At 29.6% G+C, this 6,639-nt stretch overlaps 1 pseudogene; it reads left to right on the top strand.

Moving 5' to 3' along the window:
• Positions 1-5,847: 5,847 nt before the first annotated feature.
• LOC125871032 (gibberellin 20 oxidase 1-like) lies at positions 5,848-6,385 on the top strand (annotated as a pseudogene).
• Positions 6,386-6,639: the final 254 nt, after the last annotated feature.

Here is a 6,639-nt window from a genome sequence, read left to right as displayed (position 1 = left end):
TAAATTTAAAGCTAAGTGTCAACACTAGATGGACACAAATCGATCTTGCAAGAAAATCAATTTTGTCATCAATAGGATCAACTATTGTTGGTACTTATGCTTAACAAACACATTATTCCTAAATTAAAGCTTAATATCAACACTAGATGGACACAAATCAATTTTGTCATCAATAGGATCAACTAGTGTTGGTACTTTTGCTTAACAAATATATTATTTCTAAATTTAAAGCTAAGTGTCAACACTAGATGGACACAAATCGATCTTGCAAGAAAATCAATTTTGTCATCAATAAGATCAACTAGTGTTGGTACTTATGCTTAACAAACACTCGATGGACACAAAAAAATTATCACAAAATTAAAGCTAAGTATTAATACTAGATGGACACAAACATATCATTGAAAACAATTGTACTTAAACTTGAGAAATTTAGAAGTACCAACCTTATCTCCAACTTTGATGAAAGAAGCAATATAGTCTTGTATCAATTTTTTTAGATGTTGAGCTACCTCAGTTGCCTAGCACGAAAAGTTCTTAAATTAGTTAAATATAAACTTCAAATCCAAATATAGTTTTTATATATATATATATATATATTCAAGTTTCAATTCAAGTTCATATCTAATTTCTAAACTTAATTAGTTATATATTCAAGCTAATTAGTTCCAAGTTCAAGTCCTAATTTCAAGTTCATATTCCTAATTAAGTTCAATTTATAGTAAATTCAAGTTATAATTAATTATAAGTTCTAATTAATTTGTAATTTAAATCCCTAAAATTCCAAATTCAAACTAGCTAGCTAGTGTCCCAAATTCAAACTATTAATTAGTCCTAAAATATCAAATAAATCTAACAAATTAAAGCTAAGTGTCAACACTAGATGGACACAAATCGATCTTGCAAGAAAATCAATTTTGTCATCAATAGGATCAACTAGTGTTGGTACTTATGCTTAACAAACACATTATTCCTAAATTAGAGCTTAATATCAACACTAGATGGACACAGTCGATCTTGCAAGAAAATCAATTTTGTCTTCAATAGGATCAATTAGTGTTGGTACTTATGCTTAACAAATATATTATTTCTAAATTTAAAGCTAAGTGTCAACACTAGATGGACACAAATCGATCTTGCAAGAAAATTAATTATGTCATAAATAGGATCAATTAGTGTTGGTACTTATGCTTAACAAACACATTATTCCTAAATTAAAGTTTAATATCAACACTAGATGGACACAAATCGATCTTGCAAGAAAATCAATTTTGTCATCAATAGGATCAACTAGTTTTGGTACTTATGCTTAACAAATATATTATTTCTAAATTTAAAGTTAAGTGTCAACACTAGATGGACACAAATCGATCTTGCAAGAAAATCAATTTTGTCATCAATAGGATCAACTAGTGTTGGTACTTATGCTTAACAAACACTCGATGGACACAAAAAAATTATCACAAAATTAAAGCTAAGTATTAATAATAGATGGACACAAACACATCATTGAAAACAATTGTACTTAAACTTGAAAAATTTAGAAGCGCCAACCTTATCTCCAACTTTGATGAAAGAAGCAATATAGTCTTGTATCAACTTTTTTAGATGTTGAGCTACCTCAGTTGCCTAGCACGAAAAGTTCTTAAATTAGTTAAATATAAACTTCAAATCCAAGAATATTAGTTATATATATATATATATATATATATATATATTCAAGTTTTAAATAAGTTCAAGTTTCAATTCAAGTTTATATCTAATTTCTAAACTTAATTACTTATATATTCAAGCTAATTAGTTCCAAGTTCAAGTTCTAATTTCAAGTTCATATTCCTGATGAAGTTCAATTTATAGTAAATTCAAGTTATAATTAATTATAAGTTCTAATTAATTTGTAATTTAAATCCCCAAAATTCCAAATTCAAACTAGCTAGCTAGTGTCCCAAATTCAAACTATTAATTAGTCCTAAAATATCAAATATAATTCAAACTATTAGTCCTAAAATATCAAATATAATTCAAACTATTAGTCCTAAATTCCAAATTCAAACTAGTCTTAAAATCACAAATTGAAAGTACTCCTAGAATTCAAAAATCAAATTATAGTGCTAAAATTCAAAATTCAAACTATTAGTAGTCCTAAAATCTCAGTAATAATTCAAACTTGTCCTATATTCAAAATGCAAACAAGTCTTAAAATCACAAATTCAAACTAGTCCTAAAATCCCAAAATCTAACAAATTAAAGCTAAGTGTCAACACTAGATGGACACAAATCGATCTTGCAAGAAAATTAATTTTGTCATCAATAGGATCAACTAGTGTTGGTACTTATGCTTAACAAACACACTATTCCTAAATTAAAGCTTAATATCAACACTAGATGGACACAAATCGACCATGCAAGAAAATCAATTTTGTCATCAATAGGATCAACTAATGTTGGTACTTATGCTTAACAAACACTCGATGGACACAAAAAAATTATCACAAAATTAAAGCTTATTATTAATACTAGATGGACACAAACACATCATTGAAAACAATTGTACTTAAACTTGAGAAATTTAGAAGCACCAACCTTATCTCCAACTTTGATGAAAGAAGCAATATAAGTCTTGTATCAACTTTTTTAGATGTTGAGTTTCCTTAGTTGCCTAGCACGAAAAGTTCTTAAATTAGTTAAATATAAATTTCAATTCCAAGAATATTATATATATATATATATATATATATATATATATATATTCAAGTTTTAATAAGTTCAAGTTTCAATTCAAGTTCATATCTAATTTCTAAGCTTAATTAGTTATATATTCAAGCTAATTAGTTCCAAGTTCAAGTTCTAATTTCAAGTTCATATTCCTAATTAAGTTTAATTTATAGTAAATTCAAGTTATAATTAATTATAAGTTCTAATTAAGTTGTATTTCAAATCCCTAAAATTCCAAATTCAAACTAGCTAGCTAGTGTCCCAAATTCAAACTATTAATTAGTGCTAAAATATCAAATATAATTCAAACTATTAGGCCTAAAATATCAAATATAATTCAAACTATTTGTCCAAAATTCCAAATTCAAACTAGTCTTAAAATCACAAATTGAAAGTACTCCTAGAATTCAAAAATCAAACTATTAGTAATCCTAAAATCTCAATAATAATTCAAACTAGTCCTAAATTCAAAATTCAAACTAGTCTTAAAATCACAAATTCAAACTAGCCCTAAAATCCTAAAATCCCAAAATCTAACTAGTGCTAAAATCTTAAATTCAAACAACTACTTAAATACCCTAGTTCAATCTAATCTTACAATTCCAAATCAAACTAATTAACTCAAGAAATACCGAATTTCAAACAAATCCTAAGATACCCTATTTCAAACTAATTCCAACATTAAAATTTTCTTGGAATATGCAATAATGATGTAACGAGATCAAACAGAACATAAAAGCTCAAATTCTTGAAATATTCATCTCATAATAGCCATAGATGTAATGAAAAGCTAAAATAAACTTTTAGATTAAAACTTTCTAGGACGGATCTGTTGAGATCCGTCTTTGAACTCAAATTTCCTAGGAGATGAGAGGAATGGAGATGCGAGGATCTCGCTGGTACGTTGTTGTCGTTGCTGCTGGTGCGCTGATGTTTCGTCGGTAGCTCGTCGGAGCTATCTCTCGCGCTGGTTGTTGTTGGCCGGAGATGTTGTTGCTCTCATCGCCGGCTGCTGATGTTGATTGCTTGGTGCTCGCTGGCCGAAGCAGTTGAGGGAGAGAGAGAGCAGTGAGCTTTCGTTGATTAGAGAGACGAGAGGGAGACGGCGATTTGTCTCACCATTCTCACCGGAGAGCAGAGATGGGAGGGAGCAAGGAGAGAAGAGATGAGAAGAGAAAAGAGAAGGGAGGAGGGTGACGGGAGGAGCGAGAGGGAGAGCTCACCGGCGATGGTGGAGCTCTCGCCGGTTCTCACTGATGGAGGGGGCTGCGGCGCTGCTAGAGAAAAAAAGAATGAGTTTTCAAAAAAGGGTTTGGTCTTTTTTTAGGCCAAAAATAGGAAGGTTAGGTAGATTTAATCTGAGCCATTGGATTGGTTAAGATGAGCGGCTAGGATTTGATCTAGGATTCACTTAAGGGATGGACGGTTCAGATTTAACCTAATGTTCAAGATTTGGACAAAAAGGGTTATAATTGCAATGAATGAATGGCTAAAATTGCAACTAAAATTGATTTAAGAGGCTATAATTGAAAAAGGAAATTGGATTGAGGTGGCTAGAATTGCAATGAATTGGATAAGGAAAAAGCTAGAATTGAAAGGAATTAGATCAGAATGAGCTAAAAATTAAATGATTTCGAGAAAAATTAAAGAAATACTATCCAATTAAAATACCACAAATATTATAACATTTTATATAATAAAAATCACTTAACTTACGTAACTAAAGAAAATCAAAAGTTTTAGTGTTGGAGACGAAAAACCTTAAACTATGATAAAATATTATTTCCAACTTCCCCTAATGGAGAGAGTTGTACATATTCTTAATTTATGAATTCATTTATATAAGTTGATCATTGAGCATAATTTAATGGATTAGATAATATCATTCATTATCACTTAACTTAGATAATTAAAGAAAATCAAATATTTTAGTGTTGGAGACGAAAAGCCTTAAACTATGATAAAATATTCTTTCCAACTTCCAAATAACAACTTTGTATAGCCATTCAAAGTAAATAATAATAATAATAATAATAATAATAATTAAAAAAAAAATAAATAAATAAATAAAAATAAGAGAGGTACATACCAAAATTTTTGTACGGACACGGCTTTTTTCCTTCGTAATTTTTAATGAACTGATCACTGATGTATAAATCGTCTGATTTATTTTCAATTAAAACTTGGGTGGAAGAATTTTTCACCCTTCAACTTTTTGTTAATTTTGAAAGTGAAGAGAGGAAATCTCCATTATATTTCTGGCAGTCATCTTTATTTCTTCTTTATTGCATTATAAGCTTAAACTGATGATATTAAGGATTGTAGTACGTACATGACTTTTGGGTGGTAGTGTTATGGATAGATAATGGGACATGATTTTTGGATTTTCTTAAAAATAGGTAAATAGCCCAAAAATTTAAAAAGTAAGAAAAAAATTCAAAATCATGCACCCCTTCAAATTTTCAAATTAAGTGATATTATTTTCAACTTTCAAATTAATTGACAGAAAATGTTGTTTAATTTATTTAATTAAAAATTTAATTACATTGTAATATGTTGTAAGGGTAAAATGGTTATCCAACTTTGAAGATGAGCTTCCCACTTTTAATTATATATGATATGATGATTATGTGTAGATATGTCTATGTACATTCCGTAACAAAACTATACCCCCATTTTTAGGATTATTAAGCCTTTCTTAGCAAACTGTTTGAATCCATTTTTGATACTTCAAATTTTTTTAAGGAAAATATTTCAAACTTTGATTTGAAATCTATGGTCAAACATATCTTTAAAAATATTTCCTTTTTAAAAATTTGATTCAAAATATATGAAAACTCTCTTGCCCAATTTTAAGCACTATTAAGCTCTTCTCAACAAACTGTACAGACCCATTTTTGATACTCGAGAACCTTTTAAGGAAAAAATTTCAAAATCTGTGGTCAAACATATCATTGAAAGTGTTTCCTTTTTTAAATCTGATTTAACTAACATATGGACTTCTATACAAATTTTAAGCATCATTAAGTCTGATATGATCCTTCACTTTGGCTCCTCACAATGAACTACTTCAATTTCCTTTTCCCTATTGGGACTTATTTCACAATAAAGAAAAAAAAATCCTTGCATACAATGACCATTGATAATATAATCACAAATGGAAAATCACCTATACTAGATAAGGAAAATCATTGATTTTTGATACATCTCATATGAAAAATGAGTCCAACATTCCCACACTATATATATTGCCGGATGACGAGAAGCCTTGTGTTGTAGCACAAAAACTGTTTGTTCCCCTTATTGACTTAAGGGGTTTCTTTTCTGGTGACCCGTCGCGACCAACTAAGAATCTAGGCTTGTTGGTGAGGCTTGCAGGAGTCACAATTTGTTTCTTGTAGTGAACTACAGAGTTGATGCTAATCTCATCTCCAATGTCCATAGCTACATAGACATGTTCTTTGACATGCTTCTCTCTGAAAAGCAAAAAAGCACAGAGGAAAATTGGTGAGTAATGTGGCTATGCCAGCAGCTTACCGGAAGGTTTTCGTCGAAGTTGCCTTGGAAAGAGACACTCTCTTTATGATACTTTGCTAAAGAAGACTCGTCTCACATAGTTTAAGAGTGTTTCCAAAGGACATTGGGTGAACGTTTTAACAATCTTGGGTAAGGACAATTGACTACCTTAGTAATCCTCTGTTTCAATTTGTTTGTTGTACATTTCTTTTTGGTAAGTTTCAAAACATGTTTTTTTCCTTTTTTTGGCATGTCATGTTTAAGAGCACAAAATTAAATTAAATTCTGCTACATCTTACATATATTTTGTCTAAGACTACTGGATTCAAAAGTCTTTCTTTACTTTCTTTAACCTTATGTCAAATCAAAATCAGACAAACAAATCGAGAGAGAAGGACTATCTATTTT

This window comes from Solanum stenotomum, chromosome 7 (genome assembly GCF_019186545.1).
Source record: "Solanum stenotomum isolate F172 chromosome 7, ASM1918654v1, whole genome shotgun sequence".
Lineage (NCBI taxonomy): Eukaryota > Viridiplantae > Streptophyta > Magnoliopsida > Solanales > Solanaceae > Solanum > Solanum stenotomum.
The sequence above is the reverse complement of the archived record's forward strand: the minus strand, read 5'-3'. Positions and strand labels throughout refer to the sequence as shown.